This window comes from Ctenocephalides felis, unplaced genomic scaffold (genome assembly GCF_003426905.1).
Source record: "Ctenocephalides felis isolate EL2017-DRISC unplaced genomic scaffold, ASM342690v1 CF-g0.4_SCAFFOLD_01903, whole genome shotgun sequence".
NCBI classification, from domain to species: Eukaryota; Metazoa; Arthropoda; class Insecta; order Siphonaptera; family Pulicidae; genus Ctenocephalides; species Ctenocephalides felis.
In genome coordinates this window covers 1-14,801 of record NW_020538057.1, presented here as the reverse complement: position 1 = coordinate 14,801, position 14,801 = coordinate 1, and the positions used below count along the sequence as shown (strand labels likewise).

At 34.3% G+C, this 14,801-nt stretch overlaps 32 non-coding genes across 32 annotated transcripts; 19 read left to right on the top strand and 13 right to left on the bottom strand.

Moving 5' to 3' along the window:
• Nucleotides 1–604: 604 nt before the first annotated feature.
• On the bottom strand, nt 605–675 carry Trnat-ugu. Its single transcript has one exon. It is a non-coding gene; the product is annotated as a tRNA-Thr (tRNA).
• A 3,772-nt stretch (nt 676–4,447) lies between these two features.
• On the top strand, nt 4,448–4,519 carry Trnat-ugu. The gene has a single exon. It is a non-coding gene; the product is annotated as a tRNA-Thr (tRNA).
• A 185-nt stretch (nt 4,520–4,704) lies between these two features.
• Nucleotides 4,705–4,776, top strand: Trnat-ugu. The gene has a single exon. It is a non-coding gene; the product is annotated as a tRNA-Thr (tRNA).
• Nucleotides 4,777–4,978: 202 nt separating this feature from the next.
• On the top strand, nt 4,979–5,050 carry Trnat-ugu. The gene has a single exon. It is a non-coding gene; the product is annotated as a tRNA-Thr (tRNA).
• A 185-nt stretch (nt 5,051–5,235) lies between these two features.
• Nucleotides 5,236–5,307, top strand: Trnat-ugu. The gene has a single exon. It is a non-coding gene; the product is annotated as a tRNA-Thr (tRNA).
• Nucleotides 5,308–5,509: 202 nt separating this feature from the next.
• Nucleotides 5,510–5,581, top strand: Trnat-cgu. Its single transcript has one exon. It is a non-coding gene; the product is annotated as a tRNA-Thr (tRNA).
• A 185-nt stretch (nt 5,582–5,766) lies between these two features.
• On the top strand, nt 5,767–5,838 carry Trnat-cgu. Its single transcript has one exon. It is a non-coding gene; the product is annotated as a tRNA-Thr (tRNA).
• A 203-nt stretch (nt 5,839–6,041) lies between these two features.
• On the top strand, nt 6,042–6,126 carry Trnat-ugu. Its single transcript has one exon. It is a non-coding gene; the product is annotated as a tRNA-Thr (tRNA).
• A 185-nt stretch (nt 6,127–6,311) lies between these two features.
• Trnat-ugu lies at nt 6,312–6,383 on the top strand. The gene has a single exon. It is a non-coding gene; the product is annotated as a tRNA-Thr (tRNA).
• Nucleotides 6,384–6,568: 185 nt separating this feature from the next.
• On the top strand, nt 6,569–6,640 carry Trnat-cgu. Its single transcript has one exon. It is a non-coding gene; the product is annotated as a tRNA-Thr (tRNA).
• Nucleotides 6,641–6,825: 185 nt separating this feature from the next.
• Nucleotides 6,826–6,897, top strand: Trnat-ugu. Its single transcript has one exon. It is a non-coding gene; the product is annotated as a tRNA-Thr (tRNA).
• A 213-nt stretch (nt 6,898–7,110) lies between these two features.
• Trnat-ugu lies at nt 7,111–7,182 on the top strand. The gene has a single exon. It is a non-coding gene; the product is annotated as a tRNA-Thr (tRNA).
• A 185-nt stretch (nt 7,183–7,367) lies between these two features.
• Nucleotides 7,368–7,439, top strand: Trnat-cgu. The gene has a single exon. It is a non-coding gene; the product is annotated as a tRNA-Thr (tRNA).
• A 478-nt stretch (nt 7,440–7,917) lies between these two features.
• On the bottom strand, nt 7,918–7,989 carry Trnat-cgu. The gene has a single exon. It is a non-coding gene; the product is annotated as a tRNA-Thr (tRNA).
• Nucleotides 7,990–8,174: 185 nt separating this feature from the next.
• Trnat-ugu lies at nt 8,175–8,246 on the bottom strand. Its single transcript has one exon. It is a non-coding gene; the product is annotated as a tRNA-Thr (tRNA).
• A 203-nt stretch (nt 8,247–8,449) lies between these two features.
• Trnat-ugu lies at nt 8,450–8,521 on the bottom strand. The gene has a single exon. It is a non-coding gene; the product is annotated as a tRNA-Thr (tRNA).
• A 185-nt stretch (nt 8,522–8,706) lies between these two features.
• On the bottom strand, nt 8,707–8,778 carry Trnat-cgu. The gene has a single exon. It is a non-coding gene; the product is annotated as a tRNA-Thr (tRNA).
• A 203-nt stretch (nt 8,779–8,981) lies between these two features.
• On the bottom strand, nt 8,982–9,053 carry Trnat-cgu. Its single transcript has one exon. It is a non-coding gene; the product is annotated as a tRNA-Thr (tRNA).
• A 185-nt stretch (nt 9,054–9,238) lies between these two features.
• On the bottom strand, nt 9,239–9,310 carry Trnat-ugu. Its single transcript has one exon. It is a non-coding gene; the product is annotated as a tRNA-Thr (tRNA).
• A 203-nt stretch (nt 9,311–9,513) lies between these two features.
• Trnat-ugu lies at nt 9,514–9,585 on the bottom strand. The gene has a single exon. It is a non-coding gene; the product is annotated as a tRNA-Thr (tRNA).
• Nucleotides 9,586–9,770: 185 nt separating this feature from the next.
• Nucleotides 9,771–9,842, bottom strand: Trnat-cgu. Its single transcript has one exon. It is a non-coding gene; the product is annotated as a tRNA-Thr (tRNA).
• A 290-nt stretch (nt 9,843–10,132) lies between these two features.
• Trnat-ugu lies at nt 10,133–10,204 on the top strand. The gene has a single exon. It is a non-coding gene; the product is annotated as a tRNA-Thr (tRNA).
• Nucleotides 10,205–10,596: 392 nt separating this feature from the next.
• Nucleotides 10,597–10,668, bottom strand: Trnat-ugu. The gene has a single exon. It is a non-coding gene; the product is annotated as a tRNA-Thr (tRNA).
• Nucleotides 10,669–10,958: 290 nt separating this feature from the next.
• Trnat-ugu lies at nt 10,959–11,030 on the top strand. Its single transcript has one exon. It is a non-coding gene; the product is annotated as a tRNA-Thr (tRNA).
• Nucleotides 11,031–11,424: 394 nt separating this feature from the next.
• Nucleotides 11,425–11,496, bottom strand: Trnat-ugu. The gene has a single exon. It is a non-coding gene; the product is annotated as a tRNA-Thr (tRNA).
• A 461-nt stretch (nt 11,497–11,957) lies between these two features.
• On the bottom strand, nt 11,958–12,029 carry Trnat-ugu. The gene has a single exon. It is a non-coding gene; the product is annotated as a tRNA-Thr (tRNA).
• Nucleotides 12,030–12,407: 378 nt separating this feature from the next.
• On the bottom strand, nt 12,408–12,479 carry Trnat-ugu. Its single transcript has one exon. It is a non-coding gene; the product is annotated as a tRNA-Thr (tRNA).
• A 661-nt stretch (nt 12,480–13,140) lies between these two features.
• Trnat-ugu lies at nt 13,141–13,212 on the top strand. Its single transcript has one exon. It is a non-coding gene; the product is annotated as a tRNA-Thr (tRNA).
• A 185-nt stretch (nt 13,213–13,397) lies between these two features.
• On the top strand, nt 13,398–13,469 carry Trnat-ugu. The gene has a single exon. It is a non-coding gene; the product is annotated as a tRNA-Thr (tRNA).
• Nucleotides 13,470–13,672: 203 nt separating this feature from the next.
• On the top strand, nt 13,673–13,744 carry Trnat-ugu. Its single transcript has one exon. It is a non-coding gene; the product is annotated as a tRNA-Thr (tRNA).
• Nucleotides 13,745–13,929: 185 nt separating this feature from the next.
• On the top strand, nt 13,930–14,001 carry Trnat-ugu. Its single transcript has one exon. It is a non-coding gene; the product is annotated as a tRNA-Thr (tRNA).
• Nucleotides 14,002–14,458: 457 nt separating this feature from the next.
• Nucleotides 14,459–14,530, top strand: Trnat-cgu. Its single transcript has one exon. It is a non-coding gene; the product is annotated as a tRNA-Thr (tRNA).
• Nucleotides 14,531–14,801: the final 271 nt, after the last annotated feature.

Genomic DNA, 14,801 nt, shown 5'->3' with positions numbered 1-14,801 from the left:
GATTTCTGTGTTTTCATTGATTCATGCTTTTAATATCCGACATTGATATGTTAGTTTTTTGATTAAATGTTTATAAATACTAATATAAAAGGGTAACATCTGTGTAGATTATTTTTTTATCTGTTTTATTGGATCGTTAGCTCTGAAAACAATCTGCTTCCTGTAAAGTTGAACTCACGACCCCTGGTTTACAAGACCAGTGTTACACCACTGAGCTAAAGAGGCCACATGTTGGGAGGTAGTAATATAATATTGTGCAGTTACAGCATATCTCTTATGAAGTTTGAAAGGGCCTATACGTAAGAGACAGCAACCTTATAAATGTTTTCATAAATACTAATATTATAACAGTTATAATCTGTCCTGTGAGGTGAACTCACGACCCGTGGTTTACGAAACCAGTGCTCTACACTGTGCTAAAGAGGCAGGCACGAGTTCAAAACCCTCATAGGATATTATGTTTTTGTTTTTTTGAATCACAGGAGAAAAAAGTGTATTCGATTTATACCAAACGTTGCTGCTTTTTGACTTTTATAAAGTTAAGGAAAAATTACAGCATTAATAAATTTAGGAAAAAGCGCAGCATCGAATGAGAAAGTCAGTTTGCCTCCTGTGAGGTTTGAACTCACGACCCTGGTTTACAAGACCAGTGCTCTACCACTGAGCTAAAGAGGCCACACGGTGAGAGGTAGTATATATATAATGTTGCAGTTACTACTGAGGTTATTGTGTTTTCATTGATTCATGCTTTTAAATATCCGAGTTTGAAACGTTGGTGCTTTTTTTCTTTAATAAAGTCTAAATATCTTTATAAAGAATAAATCACAGCACGCCAAATAATTTTTGAACTATTATAATTTTTTTTAAAATATTTCTTTATTAAATTTGGTTACAAGCGGAATAAGTCTATTCGATTAATTCCAAACGTGGTGTAGGAGTAGTTTTTTTTACATAGTAGTTAAGAAGCACACGAATTTAGTGAAAATCACAGCCTATTTCTTATGAAGTTTGAAAGACCCTATACATGAGAGACAGCAACCTTATAAATGTTTTATTAAATACTAATATTATAATAGTGATAATCTGTCACGAATTTTTGTCTGATTTATTGGATCGATAACTCGAAAAGCAATTGGCCTCCTGTGAGGTTTGAAATAACGACCCCTGGTTTACGAAAACCAGTGCTCTACTACTGAGCTAAAGAGGTACGAGTTCAAACCCTCATAGGATATTATGTTTTTGTTTTTTGAATCACAGGAAGTAGAAGTGTATTCGATTTATACCAAACGTTGCTGCTTTTTTACAACTTTAAAATTAAGGAAAAATTACAGCATTAATAAAATTTAAGAAAAAGCGCAGCATCGAATGAGAAATCAGTTGCCTCCTGTGACGTTTGAACTCACGACCCCTGGTTTACAAGACAGTGCTCCACCACCGAGCTAAAGAGGCCACATACTGAGAGGTAGTAATATAATATTGTGCAGTTACAGCATATCTCTTATGAAGATTGAAAGAGCGTATATGTGAGAGACAGCAACCTTATAAATATTCTCATAAATACTATATTTATATTAGATAATCTAACACAAATATTTTGTCTGATTTACTGGATCGAGATCTCGAAAAGCCATTTACTTCCTGTGAGGTTTGAACACACGACCCTGGTTTACGAGACCAGTGCTCTACCACTGAGCTATAAGAGGCACAAATTCAAGACCCTCATAGGATATTATGTTTTGTTTTTCTTGAATCAGGAAGTAGAAGTCGTGAGTTCAAACCTCAACGGAGGCAAATTGCTTTTCTAGTTATCGATCCAATAAATCAGACAAAAATATTCATCACAGATTGTTACTTTTTAATATTAGTATTTATAAAAACATTTAATCACAAAAACAAACATTTCAAACTCGGATATTTAAGAGCATGAATCAATGAAAACACAAAATTCTCAGTAGTAACTGCACAATTTTATGTTACTGCTTGTAACATGTGGTTTTTTAGCTCAGTGGTAGAGCACTGGTCTTGTAAATCAGGGTCGTGAGTTTCAAAACTCACAGGAGGAGAAATTTGATATTTTAAAAGCGTGAATCAATGAAAACACAAAATTCTCAGTAGTAACTGCACAATTTTATGTTACTACTTTCAACATGTGGCCTCTTTAGCTCAGTGGTAGTGCACTGGTCTTGGTAAACCAGGGGCGTGAGTTCAAACCTCACAGGAGGCAAATTGCTTTTCGAGTTATCGATCCAATAAATCAGACAAAAATATTCGTGACAGATTATTACTATTATAATATTAGTATTCAATAAAAACATTTATAAGGTTGCTGTCTCTCATGTATAGGGTCTTTCAAACTTTATAAGAAATATGCTGTGATTTACACTAAATTCGTGTGCACAATATTATATTACTATATCCCAACATGAGGCCTCTTTAGCTCAGTGGTAGTTCAAACCTCACAAGAGCCAAAATGCTTTTCGAGATCTCGATCCAATAAATCAGACAAAATATTCGTGCTGGATTGTTACTATTATTATATAAGTATTTATAAGAATATTTATAAGGTTGCTGTCGTGGCGGGATTAGCTCAAGAGTAGCGTTCCCGATTCACATGCTGGAGGTTCCGAGTTCGAATCTCCGGCCAGAATTTGAAAAAAATAATATTAACTAGTTGGAATAATAATAGAATTATGAATTGTACTAATAAGATATGTATGTAAAATCAAAATGTATAAAAATTAGATAAGTAGAATTTAAAAATGAATTGAAGTAAGAAGTAATGAGAAGTATAGAAGAAAGAAGAAATAGTGGTTAGAAGATGAAGTGAGATGATAGTAAAAGAAGAATGAAGATAAGTTTAGTTAAGAATATGTAGCGGGTTGCCAACACGCATCGCGGCTTGTCAACACGCATCACATGTCTCTGGACAGATTGGCCCATATAGTGACAGCACTGAGAAAAACAAAAGTAAATTCAAGTGTCAGATCGGACGGACACGGTTTTTGTTTCTCCCTAGTCGAACTTGCCAAAATGTATAATTTTCAAAACCTTTCTTTTTCTATTATAAATAAGGAAATACCAATCACATTTATTAACGATAAATATGACAACACATAGTGTCGTGGATATTAATCATACATAAAATAAACCAAATATAAATAATATTTTATGGAAATTATTATTACTACAATTTGGATAATATTGGTTTTAATATGGAGGACTACTACACCTCCATATTTTGGTGACCCCGAGAGTGAACAAGTAACACACATAAAAGAAGGTAAGAAGATCAGACATATTTGAAGTTAAAAAATAAATTGAAGTCTCAAGAATTATTAAGAAAAGAATTTTTAAAAATATAAATAATTATTATAAATGACTCACAATACCGTAATTCGAAGAGCACTCTAAGCATACAACTGAGACTTCGACCACGCACTTCAAGATCAACAACAACACGTGCTCAATAAATCACTTATTATCCTGGTAAATAAGTCGATTATAAGCACCATGGCAACAGACAGGGAGCATTCAGCAAACAATTTGGCAACCGCCATATACACTCAACCGCTAACTCACCAGCGAAGGGCCACATACAATCAACCGCTAACTCACCAGCGAAGGGCCACATACAATCAACCGCTAAACTCACCAAGCGAAGTGTCAATATACTCAGCCGCTAACTCACCAGCGAAGGGCCACATCTACTCAACCGCTAACTCACCAGCGAAGGGCCACGTAAGCAATCAACAAACTCAACAAGCCAACACGGCAATTTATCACACAATCTCAACCAAAAGAAAATTTACAAGGAAGTTCAAGAATGGCAGTCAGAGATGCGAAACAATCTTTTTCATTAGGGCGGAGTGATGTAGCGGGTTGCCAACACGCATCGCGGCTTGTCAACACGCATCACATGTTACTGGACAGATTGGCCCATATAGTGACAGCACAGAAAAAAAACAAAAATAAATTCAAGTGTCAGATCGGACATGGCTTTTGTTTCTCCCTAGTAGTTTTTGCCAAAAAAATGTATAATTCTTGAAACCTTTCTTTTCAATTATAAATAAGAAAATACCAATAACGTTTTATTAACGATCAGTATGACAACACATAGTGTCGTGGATATTAATCATACATAAAATAAACCAAATATAAATAATATTTTATGAAATTTATTATGACTACAATTGGTATTAATATGGACCAAGCCTCCATAAGTATAGAAGAAGAATAGGATTATATGAAGAAGAAGATAGTATAAAATTGAAGATTGTATATGATTGTATAGAATAATGTAGGTGGCTAAATGCTCGAGTAAGCGAGGCCAATAAAAATAAAAAAAAAAAAAAAAAAAGGTTGCTGTCTCTCACATGTGCGCTCTTTCAAACCTCATAAGAGATATGCTGTAACTGCACAATATTATATTACTACCTCTCATCATGTGGCCTCTTTAGCTCAGTGGTAGAGCACTGGTCTTGTAAACCAGGGGTCGTGAGTTCAAACCTCACAGGAGGCAAATTGCTTTTCGAGATCTCGATCCAATAAGTCAGACAAAATATTCGTGTTAGATTATTTCGATTATAATATAAGTATTTATAAGAATATTTATAAGGTTGCTGTCTCTCACATATACGCTCTTTCAAACTTCATAAGAGATATGCTGTAACTGCACAATATTATATTACTACCTCTCAACATGTGGCCTCTTTAGCTCAGTGGTAGAGCACTGGTCTTGTAAACCATGGGTCGTGAGCTCTAACCTCACAGGAGGCAAATTGCTTTTTGAGTTATCGATCCAATAAATCAGACAAAAATATTCGTGACAGATTATTACTATTATAATATTAGTATTTAATAAAAACATTTATAACGTTGCTGTCTCTCATGCATGGGGTCTTTCAAACTTATAAGAAATGTGCTGTGATTTTCACTAAATTCGTGTGCACAATAATATATTACTATCTCTCAACATGTAGCCTCTTTAGCTCAGTGGTAGAGCACTGGTCTTGTAAACCGGGGGTCGTGAGTTCAAACCTTACAGGAGGCAAAATGCTTTTCGAGATCTCGATCCAATAAATCAGACAAAATATTCGTGCTGGATTGTTACTATTACAATATAAGTATTTCTAAGAATATTTATAAGGTTGCTGTCTCTCACATGTACGCTCTTTCAAACCTCATAAGAGATATGCTGTAACTGCACAATATTATATTACTACCTCTCATCATGTGGCCTCTTTAGCTCAGTGGTAGAGCACTGGTCTTGTAAACCAGGGGTCGTGAATTCAAACCTCACAGGAGGCAAATTGCTTTTCTAATTATCGATCCAATAAACAGACAAAAATATTCGTGACAGATTATTACTATTATAATATTAGTATTTAATAAAAACATTTATAAGGTTGATGTCTCTCATGCATGGGGTCTTTCAAACTTCATAAGAAATGTGCTGTGATTTTCACTAAATTCGTGTGCACAATATTATATTACTACCCACCACCATGTGGCCTCTCTAGCTCAGTGGTAGAGCACTGGTCTCGTAAACCAGGGGTCGTGAGTTCAAACCTCACAGGAGGCAAAATGCTTTTCGAGATCTCGATTAAATAAATCAGACAAAATATTCGTGTTAGATTATTACTATTATAATATAAGTATTTATAAGAATATTTATAAGGTTGCTGTCTCTCACACATACGCTCTTTCGAACTTCATAAGATATATGCTGTAACTGCACAATATTATATTACTACCAACCAACATGTGGCCTCTTTAGCTCAGTGGTAGAGCGCTGGCCTCGTAAACTAGGGGTCGTGAGTTCAAACCTCACAGGAGGCAAACTGCTTTTCGAGTTATCGATCCAATAAATCAGACAAAAATATTCGTGGCAGATTATTACTATTATAACATTAGTATTTATTAAAAAAAAATATAAGGTTGCTGTCTCTCATGTATAGGGTCTTTCAAACTTTATAAGAAATATGCTGTGATTTTTACTAAATTCGTGTGCACAATATTGTATTACTATCTCCCAACATGTGGCCTCTTTAGCTCAGTGGTAGAGCACTGGGCTTGTAAACCCAGTGGTAGAGCACTGGGTCGTGAGTTCAAACCTCACAGGAGGCAAAATGCTTTTCGAGATCTCGATCCAATAAATCAGACAAAATATTCGTGTTAGATTATTACTATTATAATATAAGTATTTATAAGAATATTTATAAGGTTGCTGTCTCTCACATGTACGCTCTTTCAAACCTCATAAGAGATATGCTGTAACTGCACAATATTATATTACTACCTCTCAACATGTGGCCTCTTTAGCTCAGTGGTAGAGCACTGGTCTTGTAAACCAGGGGTCGTGAGTTCAAACCTCACAGGAGGCAAAATGCTTTTCAAGATCTTGATCCAATAAATCAGACAAAATATTTGTGTTAGATTATTACTATTATAATATAAGTATTTATAAGAATATTTATAAGGTTGCTGTCTCTCACATTTACGCTCTTTCAAACCTCATAAGATATATGCTGGAACTGCACAATATTATATTACTACCTCTCAACATGTGACCTCTTTAGCTCAGTGGTAGAGCACTGGTCTCGTAAACCAGGGGTCGTGAGTTCAAACCTCACAGGAGGCAAAATGCTTTTCGAGATCTCGATCCAATAAATCAGACAAAATATTCGTGTTAGATTATTACTATTATAATATAAGTATTTATAAGAATATTTATAAGGTTGCTGTCTCTCACATGTACGCTCTTTCAAACCTCATAAGAGATATGCTGTAACTGCACAATATTATATTACTACCTCTCAACATGTGGCCTCTTTAGCTCAGTGGTAGAGCACTGGTCTTGTAAACCAGGGGTCGTGAGTTCTAACCTTACAGGAGGCTAATTGCTTTTCGAGTTATCGACCCAAAAAATTAGACAAAAATATTCGTGACAGATTATTACTATCATAATATTAGTATTTAATAAAAACATTTAAAAGGCATAAGATATATGCTGTCTCTGATGTATAGGTTCTTTCAAACTTTGTAAGAAATATGCTGTGATTTTCACTAAATTCGTGTGCACAATAATATATTACTATCTCTCAACATGTGGCCTCTTTAGCTCAGTGGTAGAGCACTGGTCTTGTAAACCAGGGGTCGTGAGTTCAAACCTCACAGGAGGCAAAATGCTTTTCAAGATCTTGATCCAATAAATCAGACAAAATATTTGTGTTAGATTATTACTATTATAATATAAGTATTTATAAGAATATTTATAAGGTTGCTGTCTCTCACATTTACGCTCTTTCAAACCTCATAAGATATATGCTGGAACTGCACAATATTATATTACTACCTCTCAACATGTGACCTCTTTAGCTCAGTGGTAGAGCACTGGTCTCGTAAACCAGGGGTCGTGAGTTCAAACCTCACAGGAGGCAAATAGCTTTTTGAGTTATCGATCCAATAAATCAGACAAAAATATTTGTGACAGATTATTACTATTATAATATTAGTATTTAATAAAAACGTTTATTTGTTTTATGGCAAACGTTGGTGTTTTTTTTCTTTAATAAAGTCTAAATATCTTTTATAAAGAATAAATCACAGCACGCCAAATTATTTGTTGAACTGTTATAATTTTTTTTAAATATTTCTTTTTATAAATTTGGTCACAAGCGGCATAAGTCTATTCGATTTATTCCAAACGTTGGCGTTGGAGTTGTTTTTTTTACAAAGTTAAGAAGGCACACGAATTTAGTGAAAATCACAGCATATTTCTTATAAAGTTTGAAAGAACCTATACATGAGAGACAGCAACCTTATAAATGTTTTTATTAAATAATAATATTATAATAGTAATAATCTGTCACGAATATTTTTGTCTGATTTATTGGATCGATAACTCAAAAAGTAATTTGCCTCCTGTGAGGTTTGAACTCACGACCCCTGGTTTACGAGACCAGTGCTCTACCACTGAGCTAAAGAGGCCAAATGTTGAGGAGTAGTAATATAATATTGTACAGTTACAGCATATATCTTATGAGGTTTGAAAGAGCGTAAATGTGAGCGACAGCAACCTTATAAATATTCTTATAAATACTTATATTATAATAGTAATAATCTAACACGAATATTTTGTCTGGTTTATTGGATCGAGATCTCAAAAACCATTTTGCCTCCTGTGAGGTTTGAACTCACGACCCCTGGTTTACAAGACTAGTGCTCTACCACTGAGCTAAAGAGGCCACATGTTGGGAGATAGTAATATATTATTGTGCACACGAATTTAGTGAAAATCACAGCATATTTCTTACAAAGTTTGAAAGACCTTATACATGAGAGACAGCAACCTTATAAATGTTTTTATTAAATACTAATATTATAATAGTAATAATCTGTCACGAATATTTTTGTCTGATTTTTTGGGTCGATAACTCGAAAAGCAATTTGCCTCCTGTGAGATTAGAACTAACGACCCCTGGTTTACAAGACCAGTGCTCAACCACTGAGCTAAAGAGGCCACATGTTGAGAGGTAGTAATATAATATTGTGCAGTTACAGCATATCTCTTATGAAGTTTGAAAGAGCGTATATGTGAGAGACAGCAACCTTATAAATATTCTTATAAATACTTATATTAAAATAGTAATAATCTAACACGAATATTTTGTCTGATTTATTGGATCGAGATCTCGAAAAGCATTTTGCCTCCTGTGAGGTTTGAACTCACGACCCCTGGTTTACGAGACCAGTGCTCTACCACTAAGCTAAAGAGGCCACATGTTGGTGGGTAGTAATATAATATTGTGCACACGAATTTAGTGAAAATCACAGCACATTTCTTACGAAGGTTGAAAGACCGCATGCATGAGAAACAGCAACCTTATAAATGTTTTTATTAAATACTAATATTAAAATAGTAACAATCTGTCACGAATATTTTTGTCTGATTTATTGGATCGATAACTCAAAAAGCAATTTGCCTCCTGTGAGGTTTGAACTCACGACCCCTGGTTTACGAGACCAGTGCTCTACCACTGAGCTAAAGAGGCCACATGTTGAGAGGTAGTAATATAATATTGTGCAGTTACAGCATATCTCTTATGAGGTTTGAAAGAGCGTACATGTGAGAGACAGCAACCTTATAAATATTCTTATAAATACTTATATTATAATAGTAATAATCTAACACGAATATTTTGTCTGATTTATTGGATCAAGATCTCGAAAAGCATTTTGCCTCCTGTGAGGTTTGAACTCACGACCCCTGGTTTACAAGACCAGTGCTCTACCACTGAGCTAAAGAGGCCACATGTTGGGAGATAGTAATACAATATTGTGCACACGAATTTAGTAAAAATCACAGCATATTTCTTATAAAGTTTGAAAGACCCTATACATGAGAGACATCAACCTTATAAATGTTTCTATTAAATACTCATATTATAATAGTAATAATCTGTCACGAATATTTTTGTCTGATTTTTTGGGTCGTTAACTCGAAAAGCAATTTGCCTCCTGTGAGGTTAGAACTCACGACCCCTGGTTTACAAGATCAGTGCGCTACCACTGAGCTAAAGAGGCCACATGTTGAGAGGTAGTAATATAATATTGTGCAGTTACAGCATATCTCTTATGAAGTTTGAAAAAGCGTATATGTGAGAGACAGCAACCTTATAAATATTCTTATAAATACTTATATTATAATAGTAATAATCTAACACGAATATTTTGTCTGATTTATTGGATCGAGATCTCGAAAAGCATTTCGCTTCCTGTGAGGTTTGAACTCACGATCCCTGGTTTACGAGACCAGCGCTCTACCACTGAGCTAAAGAGGCGCAAATTCAAGACCCTCATAGGATTTTAAGTTTTTGTTTTCTTGAATCACAGGAAGTAGAAGTCGTGAGTTCAAACCTCACCGGAGGCAAATTGCTTTTTTAGTTATCGATCCAATAAATCAGACAAAAATATTCTTCACAGATTGTTACTATTTTAATATTAGTATTTATAAAAACATTTAATCAAAAAACAAATATTTTAAACTCGGATATTTAAAAGCATGAATCAATGAAAACACAAAATTCTCAGTAGTAACTGCACAATTTTATGTTACTACTTTCAACATGTGGCCTCTTTAGCTCAGTGGTAGAGCACTGGTCTTGTAAACCAGGGGTCGTGAGTTCAAACCTCACAGGAGGCAGAAATTTATTTGTTTTATGGCAAACGTTGGTGTTTTTTTTCTTTAATAAAGTCTAAATATCTTTTATAAAGAATAAACCACAGCACGCCAAATTAATTGTTGAACTGTTATAATTTTTTTTAAATATTTCTTTTTACAAATTTGGTCACAAGCGGCATAAGTCTATTAGATTTATTCCAAACGTTGGTGTTGGAGTAGTTTTTTTTACAAAGTTAAGAAGGCACACAAATTTAGTGAAAATCACAGCCTATTTCTTATGAAGTTTGAAAGACCCTATACATGAGAGACAGCAACCTTATAAATGTTTGTATTAAATACTAATATTATAACAGTAATAATCTGTCACGAATATTTTTGTCTGATTTATTGGATCGATAACTCGAAAAGCAATTTGCCTCCTGTGAGGTTTGAACTCACGACCCCTGGTTTACAAGACCAGTGCTCTACCACTGAGCTAAAGAGGCGCAAATTCAAGACCCTCATAGGATATTATGTTCTTGTTTTCTTGAATCACAGGAAGTAGAAGTCGTGAGTTCAAACTTCACCGGAGGCAAATTGCTTTTCTAGTTATCGATCCAATAAATCAGACAAAAATATTCTTCACAGATTGTTACTATTTTAATATTAGTATTTATAAAAACATTTAATCAAAACACAAACATTTCAATCTCGGATATTTAAAAGCATGAATCAATGAAAACACAAAATTCTCAGTAGTAACTGCACAATTTTATGTTACTATTTTCAACATGTGGCCTCTTTAGCTCAGTGGTAGAGCACTGGTCTTGTAAACCAGGGGTTGTGAGTTCAAACCTCACAGGAGGCAGAAATTTGTTTGTTTTATGGCAAACGTTGGTGTTTTTTTTTCTTTAATAAAGTCTAAATATCTTTTATTAAGAATAAATCACAGCACGCCAAATTAATTGTTGAACTGTCATAATTTTTTTAAAATATTTCTTTTTATAAATTTGGTCACAAGCGGCATAAGTCTATTAGATTTATTCCAAACGTTGGCGTTGGAGTAGTTTTTTTTTACAAAGTTAAGAAGGCACACGAATTTAGTGAAAATCACAGCATATTTCTTATGAAGTTTGAAAGACCTCATGCATGATAGACAGCAACCTTATAAATGTTTTTATTAAATACCAATATTATAATAGTAATAATCTGTCACGAATATTTTTGTCTGATTTATTCGATCGATAACTCGAAAAGCAATTTGCCTCCTGTGAGGTTTGAACTCACGACCCCTGGTTTACAAGACCAGTGCTCTACCACTGAGCTAAAGAGGCCACATATTGAGAGGTAGTAATATAATATTGTGCAGTTATAGCATATCTCTTATGAAGTTTGAAAGAGCGTACATGTGAGAGACAGCAACCTTACAAATATTCTTATAAATACTTATGTTATAATAGTAATAATGTAACACGAATATTTTGGGTGATTTATTGGATTCAGACCTCGAAGAGCATTTTGCCTCCTGTGGTGTTTGAACTCACAACCGCTGGTTTACAAGACCAGTGCTCTACTACTGAGCTAAAGAGGCCACATGTTGTAAGCTAGTAATATAATATTGTGCAGTTACTACTGAGATTTTTGTGTTTTCATTGATTCATGCTTTTAAATATCCGAGATTGACATGTTAGTTTTTTGATTAAATGTTTTTATAAATACTAATATTAAAAGGGTAACAATCTGTGTAGATTATTTTTTTATCTGTTTTATTGGATCGTTAGCTCTGAAAGCAATTTGCTTCCTGTAAAGTTTGAACTTACGACCCCTGGTTTACAAGACCAGTGCTCTACCACTGAGCTAAAGAGGCCACATGTTGGGAGGAAGTAATATAATATTGTGCAGTTACAGCATATCTCTTATGAAGTTTGAAAGAGCCTATACGTAAGAGACAGCAACCTTATAAATGTTTTTATAAATACTAATATTATAACAGTTATAATCTGTCCTGTGAGGTTTGAACTCACGACCCGTGGTTTACGAAACCAGTGCTCTACCACTGTGCTAAAGAGGCACGAGTTCAAAACCCTCATAGGATATTATGTTTTTGTTTTTTTGAATCACAGGAAGAAAAAGTGTATTCGATTTATACCAAACGTTGCTGCTTTTTGACTTTTATAAAGTTAAGGAAAAATTACAGCATTAATAAATTTAGGAAAAAGCGCAGCATCGAATGAGAAAGTCAGTTTGCCTCCTGTGAGGTTTGAACTCACGACCCCTGGTTTACAAGACTAGTGCTCTACCACTGAGCTAAAGAGGCCACATGATGAGAGGTAGTAATATAATATTGTGCAGTTACTACTGAGGTTTTTGTGTTATCATTGATTCATGCTTTTAAATATCCGAGTTTGAAACGTTGGTGCTTTTTTTTCTTTAATAAAGTCTAAATATCTTTTATAAAGAATAAATCACAGCACGCCAAATTAATTTTTGAACTAATATAATTTTTTTTAAATATTTCTTTTTATAAATTTGGTTACAAGCGGCATAAGTCTATTCGATTTATTCCAAACGTTGGTGTTGGAGTAGTTTTTTATACAAAGTTAAGAAGGCACACGAATTTAGTGAAAATCACAGCCTATTTCTTATAAAGTTTGAAAGACCCTATACATGAGAGACAGCAACCTTATAAATGTTTTTATTAAATACTAATATTATAATAGTGATAATCTGTCACGAATATTTTGTATGATTTATTGGATCTATATGTGGTAGAGCACTGGTCTTGTAAACCAGGGATCGTGAGTTCAAACTCGATCCAATAAATCAGACAAAATATTCGTGCTGGATTGTTACTATTATAATATAAGTATTTATAAGAATATTTATAAGGTTGCTGTCTCTCACATGTGCGCTCTTTCAAACCTCATAAGAAATATGCTGTAACTGCACAATATTATATTACTACCTCTCATCATGTGGCCTTTTTAGCTCAGTGGTAGAGCACTGGTCTTGTAAACCAGGGGTCGTGAGTTCAAACCTCACAGGAGGCAAATTGCTTTTCGAGATCTCGATCCAATAAATCAGACAAAATATTCGTGTTAGATTATTTCTATTATAATATAAGTATTTATAAGAATATTTATAAGGTTGCTGTCTCTCACATATACGCTCTTTCAAACTTCATAAGAGATATGCTGTAACTGCACAATATTATATTACTATCTCTCAACATGTGGCCTCTTTAGCTCAGTGGTAGAGCACTGGTCTTGTAAACCAGGGGTCGTGAGTTCTAACCTCACAGGAGGCTAATTGCTTTTCGAGTTATCGACCCAAAAAATCAGACAAAAATATTCGTGACAGATTATTACTATTATAATATTAGTATTTAATAAAAACATTTATAACGTTGCTGTCTCTCATGCATGGGGTCTTTCAAACTTCATAAGAAATGTGCTGTGATTTTCACTAAATTCGTGTGCACAATATTATATTAGTATCTCCCAACATGTAGCCTCTTTAGCTCAGTGGTAGAGCACTGGTCTTGTAAACCGGGGGTCGTGAGTTCAAACCTCACAGGAGGCAAAATGCTTTTGGAGATCTCGATCCAATAAATCAGACAAAATATTCGTGCTGGATTGTTACTATTACAATATAAGTATTTCTAAGAATATTTATAAGGTTGCTGTCTCTCACATGTACGCTCTTTCAAACCTCATAAGAGATATGTTGTAACTGCACAATATTATATTACTACCTCTCATCATGTGGCCTCTTTAGCTCAGTGGTAGAGCACTGGTCTTGTAAACCAGGGGTCGTGAGTTCAAACCTCACAGGAGGCAAATTGCTTTTCGAGTTATTGATCCAATAAACAGACAAAAATATTCGTGACGGATTATTACTACTTATAATATTAGTATTTAAAAAACATTTATAAGGTTGATGTCTCTCATGCATGGGGTCTTTCAAACTTCATAAGAAATGTGCTGTGATTTTCACTAAATTCGTGTGCACAATATTTATATTACTACCCACCAACATGTGGCCTCTCTAGCTCAGTGGTAGAGCACTGGTCTCGTTAACAGGGGTCGTGAGTTCAAACCTCACAGGAGGCAAAATGTTTTCGAGATCTCGATTAAATAAATCAGACAAAATATTCGTCTTAGATTATTACTATTATAATATAAGTATTTATAAGAATATTTATAAGGTTGCTGTCTCTCACACATACGCTCTTTCAAACTTCATAAGATATATGCTGTAACTGCACAATATTATATTACTACCAACCAACATGTGGCCTCTTTAGCTCAGTGGTAGAGCGCTGGTCTCGTAAACTAGGGGTCGTGAGTTCAAACCTCAAAGGAGGCAAACTGCTTTTCGAGTTATCGATCCAATAAATCAGACAAAAATATTCGTGGCAGATTATTACTATTATTATTAGTATTTATTAAAAAAATTATAAGGTTGCTATCTCTCATGTATAGGGTCTTTCAAACTTATAAGAAATATGCTGTAATTTTCACTAAATTCGTGTGCACAATATTGTATCACTGGTCTGTTTAAACCAGGGGTCGTGAGTTCAAACCTCAACAGGAGGCAAAATGCTTTTCGAGATCTCGATCCAATAAATCAGACAAAA